Below are 15,074 nucleotides of genomic sequence, written 5' to 3'. Positions count from 1 at the left end.
CAGGGAGGTTCTTCTCTGATAAGGCTAAACTGCAGGACGTGTCCTCTGTGTCAAGTTCCAGCCCCCCTGCCATGGGCAGGGAGGTTCTTCTCTAAACCACAGGATGTGTCCTCTGTGTGTTGGCTGCTTGGCAAGTGTTCAGTCTGCTGGACCAGGTAAGATTTTGCTTGAAATATGGCCCCCACAGCAGAGTGACAGCTGGATTCTTAGTGCCAAATGTCTTGCCCTACAAGTCAGATTCTTGCTGATGTGAACATAGCCTAAGACTTGACTTGTCTTGAAGGTGCTCTAAAAGGTTGGTCCTATGGTTACGGCTGTAACGTTGGGCACAAGAACCATGACAGGGCTTTAATGTGGTATTTCCTTGTCTGAAGGGAACACTGAAGCAGTGTGGGCCAAATGTCTTGCCCTACAAGTCAGATTCTCACATCACACTTGCTGATGTAGACATAGCCTAAGACTTGACTTATCTTGAAGGTGCTCTAAAAGGGTGGTCCTATGGTTACAGCTGTAATGTTGGGCACAAGAACCATGACAGGGTGGTATTTCCTTCTCTGAAGGGAACACTGAAGCAGTGTGTGGTAAGGGCATTTGGGGTTGAGTTGTATGAGTACAGACAACGAATGCTACCAATGGCAACCCCTCCAGTTTTTTTGGGATCTAGAAATAACCAAGCTATCCATAACACGAATCAAAATTGCTTGCGGGGGTTGGGTTGTCCCAAAACATCTAAATGTGTTTGTGTATTATACAAATAAATTCTCCTCTCTGTTGCTTTGCTAGAATTACTCTGTGCATAGTTTAATTCTTCATTATGGGCTCTGTTTCCAAGCTATGTGATACCTCGCGTTCTCCTCCATTTAGTTAGAAATCCGTTGGAGGTGGAAAAAACTATTTAAAGAAATGAAGATGATTTTTTGCTTGTATCAGTTTTATAGAAATCCGTTGGAGGTGGAAAAAACTATTTAAAGAAATGAAGATGATTTTTTGCTTATATCAGATTGCAGTATTGGTACTCTGGAGATTTCCAGCTCCTGATGGTAACATTCAGGTGGCTCAAGGGTTGTGATCTCAGGGAGTTCATGCCAACAATTGAACAGTAAGAAGCCTCAGTAAGAACTCGGGGTGGTGGGGTTATGAAGGATCTTTCTGTGCAGCTGGTAATTTGGACTGTGAAGTTGCCAGAGCTGAGAATTCTGCAGGAGTTGAAAGGTCCTGGGGAATCTTGGCACAGCAGGGAGCTGCAGACCGGTTTGTAGCTGTAGGTTCTCCATCTCCTGTCCTATGGCTGGTCTCTACCTCTAGGTGCAGAGCTGTCCTGGAACTTTTAACCTCTGAAATCGGGGAAACTCAGCCAAAAGCTTTTGTTGAATTTGAACTATTTCATAAAACTTCTTGCTGCATTTGGTTTTTGTCTGACAAGTTATAATCAGCTTTAGCTTTTGCAACTGAGCACCATTTCTACTCGTTCTCCCAAAATCTGGCATGGGGCAGGTGAGCAGGTTCCATGGTGGCAGATTGAACGCCTCGGGGCATGTGATGACAGCGTGGGCAGAGCTTGGTGTTAGGAGAAGCGTGTGCCAGCAGCTTCCTTCCTTCCCTCTGGTGACATGAAGATTGAGAGATGACTGGAGACTGGCTGCCATGATGACTAACTTCCTTCTAAAGTGAGGAGATAGTTACCTTCCTCCAAATTACGGTAATCAATCTTTATGATTTTTTTCTCATTTTTCCTAATTTTTGTTTTCACTCTTTGGCTGCATCCAGGAATAAACAAACTCTGTTTATTTTCCTGTAATGAAAGTAACTGAGTCTTTGAAATCTTTTGAAGCTGGCTAAAGTTTTGTGTTTGAGGCTTCTTTGTTTCTTTTGTTTTTCATGATGCATCTGCTTAAGTGATTTCCTTCAAACTTTGGTCTCGGTCTGAAATCTAAATGAAAATAAATTTGAATACGTTTGCAAGATGCAGCAACTGTGAAAAGAATTTAAACCTGTCACAATTTAATGCAGGAGGGATGGAGGGGAAACGCGACAAAGAACAGTTCTGACATCTAGAACTAAAGCAGGAAAATACTTTAATGGTATGCTTAGTCCCTGTTTGTTATTCCCACAAGGCATTTGAGACCTTCAGGCCTGCAGCTGGATGAAGAGGAGCCCAGATCTTGGTCTTGGCCAGTGTGAACTACTCCTGTAGGAGGAAACCAGGGCTGAGCTGGAGATGGGCTGCCAGGGCCCTGGACGTACCATGCTGCATCCAACCTCTCCTCAGTAGCTCACCAGAGCTGCAGAAGTGTCTTTGTGTCCCTGCACGATCAAATGATGATTGCCAACAGTTTCTAATGCTTGATCTGCTGGGTCAATGTTTTCTTCGGTGAATATGATGTGCTAATTTTAGCCCAGTAAATGACAGGGTCCAAAGAAATCCTTTGGACTCATCTGTGTCCTAAAGCTTTTAATTTCTCCTTCGGTGGCTTCTGCAGAGTAGTTGGGAGTTGTCTTTTTAGAACCAGGTGGTGCATCAAAGTTGAGAAATGGAGCCAGCACTGTCACGATGATCAGGTATGTTATTACTTGATCTGATGGTTCTATTTCCTTCCCCTTAGACTCTAAAACGATTATTCAAAAAATCTGAACTGCTGCTGAAATTTTCAAATGGCCAAGGGTATCATCATTCCAATACCCCAGAAAGCAGCAGTCTCACTTGCAAATGTTAGGTGTAGCAATGGCTTTAAGCTGGAGGGGAACAGATTTAGACTGGAGATTAGGAGAGGGTTCTTCACTGTGAGGGTGGTGGAGCACTGGAACAGGTTGCCCAGGGAGGTGGTTGAGGCCCCATCCCTGGAGATATTCAAGGAGAGGCTCGACGAGGCCCTGGGCAACCTGGTCTAGTTGGGGGTGTCCCTGCTGACTGCGGGGAGGTCGGAGTAGATGACCTTTGGAGGTCCCTTCCGGCCTGGACAACTCTATGACTCTATTTGGGGAGTTACCTGGGAAGCCCTCTTACCTTGGGGTGTACGTATTGCATCGGTACAGCCGCTTCTGAGGTGCATCAGCCATTGCTGAACACTAATGATGTGCTAAAAACTGTCAGTGTCCTTTAAGGATATTTGTCATGACCTGCCCCTTGTCTTACTGCTGCTTGTAAGTTAAATCACTGTATAATAAGGAGCATGATAAAAACCAGAAATGGAATAATGGCTGACTGCTATGCACAGTGTCTGTTTCTCTTACTTGGTTGTATCCAAGAATATTTCTGTGCTATGGGAACTTAAATTTTCCTGGGGGAAAACTTAAAAAGGGGAAAAAAAAAAAAAAAAAGCCTTCTTTATATAAAAGTGGGCAGTGGGAAAATAATATTTTTTTTTTTAATCTGATAATCTTACAGATTTTCCCAGAAGTGCACAATTTGTTTCTCTGTGAAAACTAAATCAGCAGAAGGGAACAATTAAGTTTTTCATGAGTCATCTTTGGTGCCTTTATCTGCATATTCATGATATAATTTTTTTCAAGGTTCTTCAGTCAGTTTGCCTTGTCTGGATTGTGTGTAGAGACAAAAGCGTCAAGCTGAAAATTTAAATAATTTTTTTCAGTGTCGTCATAAGCTATTTAAAAAAGACTGAACACATGCAGCTCTGCCAAAAAATGGGTGAAGAAATTGGGTACCCAGTTGTGGTGATGACAGTTAAAACCTATTGGTTCAGAAATCACAGAACTGCTACAGTAACAGATTATTTTGTAGCAAGAAAACATGAGAAATTGGAGACTTGGAGGTCTTTGTTCTCTAGATAACTTTCATGAAAAGGAGGTGTGTGAAATAAGCCCATTCTGTCAGGTTCAGGTGGCTGAAATACAGTTTGGGATTATGAGTCTGGCAGTGTGGGGATCACAGTGAATGGGTTTGGAAGCACGCAAACACAGGGCAAGAGACTTTGGTCATCAATTAAAAAGATGAAATAATTTTGACGTGACATTTACTGAGTTGAAAAATAACCTTTAGAAATGTTTTTTTTTGCTTTTAAGATTTTTTTTTTGTGCTGCAACATTTTTTTTTTTTCTTTTGACTAGATCACAGGATATTTTACTCTCAAAGCATTTACAAAGAATCACTTTGTATTTGTTCCTCAGCCAGCTCACGTGAACTGAGCCGATCCTTTCCTATCCATATATACAGGCATGAGACCACTGGGGAGATACCATCATCCATCTCGGATGTCTTCAATTGGTGAAGTCCTTTTACAGAAGAAATTCTTAGTGCAAAGTGCACAAATTGTGCCTTCCATTGTATTTCTGAATGTCACTCCTCTCTCAGGTGGCACTAAGAACTGAAATGCTAATTATTTCCGTGTTATAGTCTAATCCCTCTTAGAATTGGAAGTATTTCCCAATTTAAATGCATTGTGGTACTATGGCAAGTAAACGCTGGATGAGACTCAAAATAAGGGAAATATTTTAGAAAAACTTAGTCTCTTTCTCTGGTGAGAGAGAGTTATTTATATCTCTTCTGTCTCATTTTATTTTACCTGTTTTCTGTATACATTCCACTTCAAATTCTGTCAAATACTATTTCTAAAGGAAGAATCAAGATTTTTATCCTATTGAGAACAATCTAGCAGGCCTCTTTAAGTCCAGATCACTTTTTTTTCCCATTTATAGACAGTAGATTTCCTAAATTTAATCCTCCCTGATTGAATATGCATTGTCCTGATTTTTTTTTTTCCTAAAATATCTGGAATGGGATGAAACCTTCCCCTAAAGAGAATGCATTAAGGTCCATAGATTTTGTTTCTAAGGAAGTTTCCATTTCCTAACTTTACTTTTATTAGTCTACCTGAATAACCTTTGGTCTGGAACAAAGCTGAGCCAATATTTCAGGGCTTTGAGTGCTCTGCAGAGCCTAGGCACTGTAACTTTTTACAGCAGCCTGTTTGTCCTGTCGTGCCTCTTTGCCCTTTCTGGAGATGAAAGGGATTCTGTTGAAGATTCCAGCAATTTTCATTTTCTTTTTTGTTTCCTAATCCAGTATAGCAATTGGTAATTTTGATGAGAATCTTGTGATGCAACTCGGTGTGGAGGATAAGTAGTGGATTGTTCTGTCAAACCACTGAGATCTTTTTCATCCTCTGTTCTCCATCCTGTGTCCCTGCTCTCAACACACTCTGAATTCCCCATCAGCTGGTTCATTGCACAAGAATAAAGTCTTCAGTCACGTACAATTGCATCTCTTGCACATAGATGAACCTCTGGTCTTCTCTGGCTTTCCTTCCTTTCATGTAATCTTTGTTTGGTGCCTTTTCCCCCTCCATCCTTTCTTTTCTGCCTTTTTATTCTGAAGTGTTGAAAGGCTGTTTTTCTCCTGATGCCTCTTTAGTGACATAATTTTTGTCAGGTGTTTTTAGTTAAACTGTAGATACTGAATTAACTGTTCTCCATTTCCTCAAAGTTGCATATGAACTCAATTTCCAGATGCAACTTTAGTCTTCAGCTGCTCAATGCTGTATGCAGGGAAAACCTCTTGTGTGTGCCTGTTCAAAACTATTAGGCAGAACTTCTCTCCATGGCCATCTTCATCGGGTCTTTTTCAGTGCTGCCATCACTACCCATTCTTTCTCCCTGCCCTTTTTCTTTTTGAAGGGTGAAGACCGTTCATTCCTTGTTTTTTAAAGTCACTTGCAAATTTTTATGTTGTTTATGCAGATGTGGATTTCTAAGTCTGCGTTTTGAAGAGATGGAGATGGTTTTTTTTCTACAGCAATGGGGATGTGAATGCATTTCTCACTGGCTGTGAGACTAGAGCTTCAGGTTAGCATAGTTTAAATTTTGACTCTTATGTTGCTTAAGTGTTGTAGACAGACACAGCAAATCACAATTTGGGTTAAAAAAAGCCAGTTCATACTCTGGAGCAATCCTAGATCACCAGAGACAATAAATATAATACTTGAAATCAATAGGTTCTTAAAATATTCATCTCCACCCCAAGATGCCTTGAGAAGTGGATGTTGGAAAATGATGATTCTGGAGAGCATATTCTTGAAGATCTTTTCCATCTAGTGCTTGTAACAGAAGTATTTTATATTCACTCTGGTCATACCTCAGAAGATCCAGGCTCTGCAGTAGCAGCAGCATGATGCTTGAAATTTAATTTGTGTGCCTTGGACCCCATAGCCTGACAGAATTAGGTAATGGGTACTCAATTTAAAATAAAATTCTGAAATAAAGCAATAATAGCAATGTAATGCAAAGGTAACTTTTCATCTCATTAGTGTCCTTTTCCCCCATAAATCAGCAACAGCGAAGTGTGAAACCACTTCTGAGACTCTCCATTACAGCTCATCTAGGTGATGCTAATAACTTATGCAAAAGCAAGTTAAATCTTAGCCTTTGTCAAAATAGACTGTGTCATTTACTCTTCCCTCTGCTCGGCGTCTCGAGCCCTGTTTCATTTGACATGCCTGCAGTGCAACATCTCTAGCTGTTTGCTTCTCCCGTGTGCCCAGTCTGAATTCCACAGAAGTAATTGCATCGGGGACATTCGTCAGGTAAATGGATCCCAAAAGAGATCAGTAAATGGAGGACGATTTCTCAAGCTCCGCTTCAGCTGTCAACGGCTTGTATGGCCTTGCACGAGATGTAAAAGGCTTTATATGGATGCCTTTTCCCCTCGTCTCTGCAGAAAGACAGAATCACAGAATCTTCTAGGTTGGAAGGGACCTTAAAGATCATCTTGTCCAACCGTTAACCTAACTGACAAAAATAGACACCCACACAACAAACAAGAAGCATCACCATCACTAAACCATACCTCCCAGCACTACATCAACCTGTCTTTTGAACACCTCCAGGGATGGTGCCTCAACCACCTCCCTGGGCAGCCCATTCCAATGTCTGATAACCCTTTTGGTGAAAAAATTTTTCCTAATATCCAGCCTGAACCTCCCCTGGCGTAACTTGAGGCCATTTCCTCTCATCCTGTTGCCTGTGACTTGAGTGAAGAGACCAACCCCCATCTCTCTACAGCCTCCTTTCAGGTAGTTGTAGAGAGCAATAAGGTCTCCCCTCAGCCTCCTCTTCTCCAGGCTCAATAACCCCAGCTCCCTCAGCCTCTCCTCATAAGACTTGTGCTCCAGACCCCTCACCATCTTTGTTGCCCTTCTCTGGACCCGCTCCAGAACAGTTACCACCTTGCTTTCCATAGAATTAACCAACAAATAAACCCCTTTGGGAGTAGAGCATATGCTGGGGTTTCAGTGTAGTGCACGTGTAGCAGTTGTTTCGCTGTTCTGACGGCGGCTAACCCTGTGTCTGTGCTGTGTCTCCATACAAATCCTGACTCGTAGGGCACTGAAGAATTTCTTGCTGTTTCCACTTAACCTTTTGGCTTTCTGGAAGACCGGCAAAGCAGCAGAAGGGGCTGCGTGGCTTGTGCTGAATATATATTTCATTGCTGCCAACTTGTTTCCTTCTGTGAGCCAACCTACAGCTTCATTTTTCTCTTTTCTACCATATCCACAGGAAAACCTGTTCCCCTCCGAGGCATAAACAGCAGGCAAGCCAGGAGAGGTAATATTTCCTCCTGGTGTAGTTATGGCTGAACAGCTCCACGCAGCTTTTCCAGGGGTGAGAGTTGTTTGTACTTCATTTAAAGCTGCTTTTTCTTAATCTCAATTCTATTTTTCCTATTATGTGAAGCTGTTAGAAATTGCAGATAAAACTTGCCTACCACTTCATAAAATGACAAGCTGTTTCCAACCTGAAGTGCCTCAGGAGCGAGTGAAATAGAGCCAGACCCGATCAGAGGATGCTTCTGAGACTTACTCAAGGGGCTGGTAATAGTCTCGTGGCTTTCTGTCTTTAGGCTGAGGCGTGCACCGTGCCTGAGAGGACATAATCATAGCATTGTCTAGGTTGGAAGGGACCTTAAAGATCATCTAGTCCAACCATCAACCTAACTCTGACAAAAAAACCCAAACAAAACACACCACTAAACCATATTCCTGAGGACCATGTCAACCTGTCTTTTAAACACCTCCAGGGATGGTGCCTCAACCATTTCCCTGGGCAGCCCATTCCAATGCTGGATAACTCTTTCTGTGAAGAAGTGTTTCCTAATATCCAATCTAAACCTCTCCTGGTGCAACTTGAGGCTGTTTCCTCTTGTCCTATTGCCTGTAACTTGGGAGATGAGACCAACCTCCGCCTCTCTACACCCCCCCTTCAGGTAGTTATAGAGCACGATAAGGTCTCCCCTCAGCCTCCTCTTCCCCAGACTGAACACCCCCAGCTCCCTCAGCCTCTCCTCATCAGACTTACTCTCCAGACCCCTCACCAGCTTCGTTGCCTTTCTCTGGACCCGCTCCAGCACCTCAATGTCTTTTTTGTGGTAAGGGGCCCAAAACTGGACACAAATTCACCTTTATGGGAGCAGGAGGAGCAGGTTGGGTTGTGCAGGTAAAAAATCTCTGGCAGCAAAAAATCTGAGGAACTAAAGGGTGCTGCTGGGCTTCCGTAGCCTGGCCGGGGAGTTGCAGCAGGGAGACACACAGCTGAAGGGACCTCAGGAATAACCCAGGTCTATGTGATGCTGAGGTTTGGGTGCTGGGTGGTGGTACTGGTGGGAAATGTGCAGCTGCCTCTAGCTTCTGCCCAGATTCCTGTTTGGTAAGTTCACGTTTTTGAAGCCCCAATGTCCTGATTGAGTTCCTGGTATTGGTCTTTCCCGAGTTAAGCTGATGCTTTACGTACCCGAAGCAGTATGTATAGCCATTTCTGGTTTACTTTCAGAGGAGCTCCTCGCTGATGACCAAAGGCTAAACCCTTAATGTTTTCATTGACTTTTCTGAGCTTTTAGAAACTCTTCTGCCAGACCAGGTAGAAGTCATCTGTCTGTTTAAAGTACCTTTTGGCTATACTATTTTGAATACAAGAATTCCTGTGAAAGGCTTTTACAATGGGGTCTGCATAAAGCTTCTCTAAATCTTTGGGAATTTGCATATAGTAAAAGTTACTTTGGCAAAAAAAATGCATGCCCTTCTGGTACCAGTTTTGAAAATGAGTGTCTGGTAAATACTAAGGGGTGACTAAAGTAGAGGACAGATGGTGCTTTTTCTCAGCACAACTTTGCAGTAAAGGAGTTAAAAATGAAGGTTGCGATACTATCAGGAGCTCCTGTCTAGCATAACTAACTTAGTGGCACTGCTTAATTAAAGCGGTGCTTGGGAATGCTATTTAATCACTGCTATTGCAGCCCAGGATTTGTAATGAGCCAAAGAGGCCAAACAAAAGTGATCTGTGTTCTGATGCAATTTGTTACGAAAAGAGTTGATGATACACCATGCAGACAGAACGGGCTCCACAGCTAACTTGTGTTGTCACCTCCCTTCTGAGGCACGGCATCAAGAGATAACTGTTTTATATTAAACGCGAAGGTTTTCATGAGAAGGGCCCACCTTTTTGAGCAGATGCCATGAGCAGTGCAGGGCTTTGCTTGGTGACCCCATACTCCCTGGGCCACTACGGGAGCTGGAGGAGCAGGGCATCGGTGTGAGGGACCTGCTCTTGAGCTGCGCTGGTGGATTTGCCCTGGCATGAAAGTTATTCTTGGTTTCATCCCTTTTAAAGGTTAATTCAGTGATCTGGCTTCCCTGGGCAGATCTTCGCAGAGACCTCTCCACAATCCTGGGGGATTATGGTCAGTGCAAGTGTCTGTGCACAAAGTGATGTTCTAGCAGGGAACGGAGAAGGTTTGTGCTGGGAGAGGGAAGGGCTCTGAAGGAAATCCATTGCCCCATGAATTTTTCCCAGGGCTTAACCAGTATCCCTGAAGGGCTGTGATTCCTTTAAATTGTGGAAGCAGAGCATTGTCTCACGATTATAGGGAAGGTTCAGAAAAGACCAGCAAAGGCCTGGCTTGTTGGTTCTGGTCCCACGTTCTCAGAGGCTGCAATATTAATTTCTTTTGTCTTAATGTCAGTTGTGTTTCTTGCTTCTATCCTTCCTTTTGGGAGACTGGACCAGAAACCCTGTCCTTTGATGGCTGTAAACCTTCTTGCTTCCAGATTCACTGAAGCTATAGTAAGAATGTTATACCTTATGCTTGTGCTGATATTTTCCTATAGCTACTTAACTGGCAATAACTCTCCCCCTTGACGCCTCCCAAAGTCACTTAGCAATCACTTAGAAATGCTGTTACCTCTATCTCATAGAATCATAGAATGGTTAGAGTTGTGAGGCACCTTAAAGATCGTATAATTCCAACCCCCTGCCATGGGCAGGGACACCTCCCACTCAACCAGGTTGCTCAAAGCCCCATCCAACCTGGCCTTGAACACTTTCAGGGGAAAGTGTAGAAGTCTCTAGTGGGTCCTAGTAATATTGCAAAGTCCACTTTCTTTTTCAAGTCAGAATGCACAAAGCAATTAAAAGCACCAGAAGCCCGGTGTATTAGAAATGTTAGAAAGTCCTGATACATTCTTCATATCTGTGTTAGAGGGAATGGGTTTATGAGGCACGGGCTGTATGTGTTGTCTGTAATGGAGCTGACACCTCACACAAACAAAATCTTAAGCATGAAGAGCACAGGCAGAACTAATGAGCTGGTGTATAACTGGAGCCTTAATTACCAAGCCGATATGCTGTGTGCCTATTTTCTTTGCCAGGTCAGACTTGTGGCTTTCTGGGGAAGGCTGCGGTATTACATCTAAATTTAAAAAAATGCCTTAATTAAGCTGTTTATGCAAACACTTCTTTTGTTATTGTTCACTTTCAAAGGGGAGCAAAACAGCTTTTGTAAACGTGGTACTTCATAATTAGCTTTTGACTGAGTCTGTTGGTTTGACTTGTTTCTCTCACAGAATGAACTGCCCTATGATACAACAATACACTTCTTGTGTGGTGATACCTGAATTTGTTTTTCCTCTTGCGTTCGAAGAACTATGTCGTCAAATATGTCAACCTTCACTTCCCCCTTAACTATCCAATGTCATTCAGGTGTTATTTACTACTGCATTGTTCCGTTCCCATGGTAATGTTCTCTTGAAGAGAATAGGGAAAGTCACTTCTGTTGTCTCAAAATCTTTCCCCAAAGCTGTTTTCCATCTTTGAATAGTTTCCCCAAAGCTGTTTTCCATCTTTGAATAGTTTCCCCAAAGCTGTTTTCCATCTTTGAATAGTTTCCCCAAAGCTGTTTTCCATCTTTAGCTTTTTTTCCTGATCTAAGTGCTGAGATCTTCTGTTGATGTCACACAGGTAATCTTGTTTCATCAGTGTCTTTGCAGCAGCCTTATACTTTATTTGGTGGGTAGTGAGATAAAGATATGAGGGGAATCACAGAATCTCAGAATGATATGAGGTTGGAAGGGACCCCTGGAGATCATCTAGTCCAACCCCCCTGCTAAAGCATGTCCTTCTAGAGCAGGTTGCACAGGAACATGTCCAGGTGGGTTTTGAAAGTCTCCAGAGACAGAGACTCCACCTCCCTGGGGAGCCTGTTCCAGTGCTCTGCCATGTTCAAAGTAAAGAAGTTCCTCCTCATGTTTCTTACGTTCAAGTTTGCGCCCATTTCCTCTTGTCCTGTCACTGGGCACCACTGAAAAAGACTGGCCCCATCCTCTTGACACCCTCCCTTTAAGTATATATAGGTGTTGATCAGGTTCCCCCTCAGCCTTCTCTTCTCCAAGATATGTAGCGTTAAGTGGGCGTTCATTCAGAGATAATTCTGTGCCACCTTACTCATTAATCAGACGGTCCTTGATGGTGGTGGCACTAGGTGCCTTCCCTATGCTGACCCATTTCACATCACCATGAAAGCTGTGTAACGCTATTTGGGTTCCACCCCTCCTCCCCATGTAATTTCAGTCGTTTGTTCTGTTTGGCCTTTGCTGGTTGGTATCTCAAAACAAAGCCCAACGTAACCTCATTCTTGACTGCAGGGAATGAGCACCATCTGTGTTCCTGATGGGGATAACTAGTATAATACTATAAAACCTTGTAAGGCTTTGGAAGATTATTGAATGTAAGGGTAGATTTTTTTTTTTAACGTGTTCCTACTTTTGTTAGCAGAGAGGATGAAGCCTTTCTGCTTTCTTTAGTTCTGTAGATAAGAAGAGGTTAACTTCTGCTTCTGCTTGCGAGACTTAAACTTCTAACGTGTTTTCCTGAAATGCGGGACTGTTTGTGCATGTGTGTGGCTGCATAACAAGCTCTAATTAAGAGGATTTGCAGTCTTCTTCCTGAGCTGAATAGCTCTGAAATATTTCCAGAGTTTAACAGGCTGATTGTTAATGCAGCATGAATATTTTTTTGTGTGTGTATATTTTTAAAGAACTTGTTTGGGTGATGAGCTGTCAGTGACTTGTTTACCTTAACTAAATTGCTTAGGTCTTGTGGTATTGGTAACTACTCTGAGCATGATACCAGCTGCCCTGTATGCTTACCTTAAAAGGAGATAATTAATAGCCATTGAACTAATGATGCAAACATGAGGGTCTCCAAGAGAGCGAACTGGGGGCTGGAGGGTTCCCAGATCTTTGGGTGGTTGTAGTTTATATCTAGATCCAAGTGGGCAGTGGAGCTGAGGCTGGAAACAGGTTGTTTTTTGATGCATTACCCTCTACCTTACACAGAAAGTCAAATATCGGGGCAGAGGATGGGACAAAGTAGTCTGAGCACTTGTTACAGACACAGAAGACAGAGGTTATAGCTCTCTTAGTAAAGCAGATGGAGAAACTCCCCAAGAGCACTAGGCTGGTGGTCACAATACCCATCCGGAGAGAGATACCTGGTTTCAAATTGACATTTCAAATTAGGCAGATGATGAGATATTTGAACATGAGTATTATTAACCAGAATGAGTACTCAAACCATTATTTTTGAGGCTTGCAGATTTGTCCGTTTCGACTTACGTTCCTAAATAGCTTAAATGCTTTTCAGAGTTAATGGGAACTCTCCATAACTAGAACAGAAATTTAATCTAGCCAGGCAAACTTGATTTCATCTTATATGGCAATATAAGTTAATCCACTTAACACCTGGATAAGAGATGGCTCTCATGCACACAAAAGAGCTGATATAATATTGTCTTGATTTTTAATGTAGCGGTTTATTGTTTCTCTCTAAAACTCACCGTAAAATTTCATCCACTTAAACAGAAGCAGTATTCGGTGGATAACTACAGAATTTATTGGATTTATTGAGATGACTTTTGCTCATAAAATACCTACAAGTGGGTTGTGATTCCATCAGGGTTATTTGTTCTTTAATTTGACTTAATTTTCTGTTTAGAACTGGGGTTTGTTCCTCTTTGTTATTGTTGGCAGCAGTTATGTGATTAACTGATGCCATCGCTTTGAGCTAGATGAGCTGCTGTAATTACATAAGTCACAATCTATCACTTATATATCTTGACTGGAGGAAAACAGCTTTGTAATTAGGAGAAAAAGTGGAGGCTATGGGATGGGGAGAAGGGTTTGACTCTTGGGGAGGAACAGCAAATGAAGAGGATCAGGAAACTTCTTGACCAAAGCATTATCTAAAATGTCAGTCCCAGACACAATAGCTTATTTTTATCTCTGTTCTGAGTTCAGATGTGAAATGAAATCTTCTTTTGCAAATTATTTATATTACAGTAGTTTCTCCCTGCCCCGATGGGGGCTGTTGCCCTTTTTGCTAGGCATTTTGCACGCTAACAGCATCTTTCTTGTTTGCCTGAAACAGGGCCCATCATCCCATACGTGCTTTATTATCTGCAGAGCCTTAGTGATTTAAATGTTTAGCAGTATTATTTATAATTATAACTTGAGTATGTGCAGTGGGTTGTTTTCTTCTGGGAAGCAGGCGTAAAAGAAACGTGATTGCATTCAAGGCAGTCATTTTCTGCTCAGCCTCCTTCTTTAGGTGTATAAAATGCAGCATAAAATGAATTACCAGAAGTTATGGACAGAGACAAACGTTCATTTGTTGAAGTAGTTTGGTAAGGTGACTGGTCTCAGTACCAGGAGGGAAAAACATGTGTTCTGATAAGTTTTGGTTATTGTATGCTTTTCCCTGTGAGTCTGGCTCTTTGTGGGAAGAGACGTAGCTCTGCAGCCGTTGTGTTTACAGGATTATTATAATCTGTAAGCAGAAATCCTTAATGTGCTTTCTTGCAAATCTGCGAGCTGTTTCACCCTTTAGGTTACAAAACAGCACCTTCTCCCTTATTATGTGGTCTCTGACTGAATGTAACTTGAGTCTGAACAGATGGACTTGGATGCTCAACTCCTGAGTTTTGCTGTGAGTCTTCATGAGCTGAGCAAAGCCAACAGAGGGAATCATAGAATGGTTAGAGTTGTGAGGGACCTTCAAGATCATCTAGTTCCAGCCCCCCTGCCATGGGCAGGGACACCTCCCACTAGACCAGGTTGCTCAAAGCCCCATCCAACCTGGCCTTGAACACCTCCAGGGGTGGTGTCCACAGCCTTGAACACCTCCAGGGATGGAGCGTCCATGACATCTCTGGGAAATGTCATGCTCAGGTCCCACACTTTCCAATACATCCTCATTAACCACCCTCCCTTCTCCCTTCTCATCCTTTGATATAATGCACAGATATCATTCCTTTAATCTATGGAACACCCCTATAAAATGTCTGTAAAATGTCTATTGACAATGAGGTCTCCTTGGAGCCTTTTGCATTTTTAATTCCAGAATTTCTGCGATATTTTATGACCTGAATTGTACAGATAGGGGAATAAGGGTTTTGCCAGTGTTCTGCAGGCTTTGCTGTGCCTGGTTTATCCCTTCCTTCTGAGAGTGTATCTGTGCTTGGCTTTTTAAAGGGAATAAGCCCTGGTTGCCCAAGAAAATCCCAAATCCTTATATTCTCTGAAAGAGCTGTTGGAGCAGAGCTCCTGTTTGGCTGCAGAAAGATTAAAATCTACAGAAACAGCAGGTGTTTTTTCACAACTATTTCACAACTAGCACCTAAGAGCTAAGGTCAGAAAGAGAATTGAATCCTCTGCACATATCTTTAGTGGTGACTTCATTTGCATCTGTACAATAAGCTGTATAATCTGCTTGATACTGGGGGACTATGTGGTTTT

This window comes from Calidris pugnax, unplaced genomic scaffold (assembly GCF_001431845.1).
Source record: "Calidris pugnax isolate Ruff unplaced genomic scaffold, ASM143184v1 scaffold51, whole genome shotgun sequence".
In the NCBI taxonomy this organism is placed as follows: Eukaryota; Metazoa; Chordata; class Aves; order Charadriiformes; family Scolopacidae; genus Calidris; species Calidris pugnax.
Note: the sequence above shows the minus strand (reverse complement) of the source record.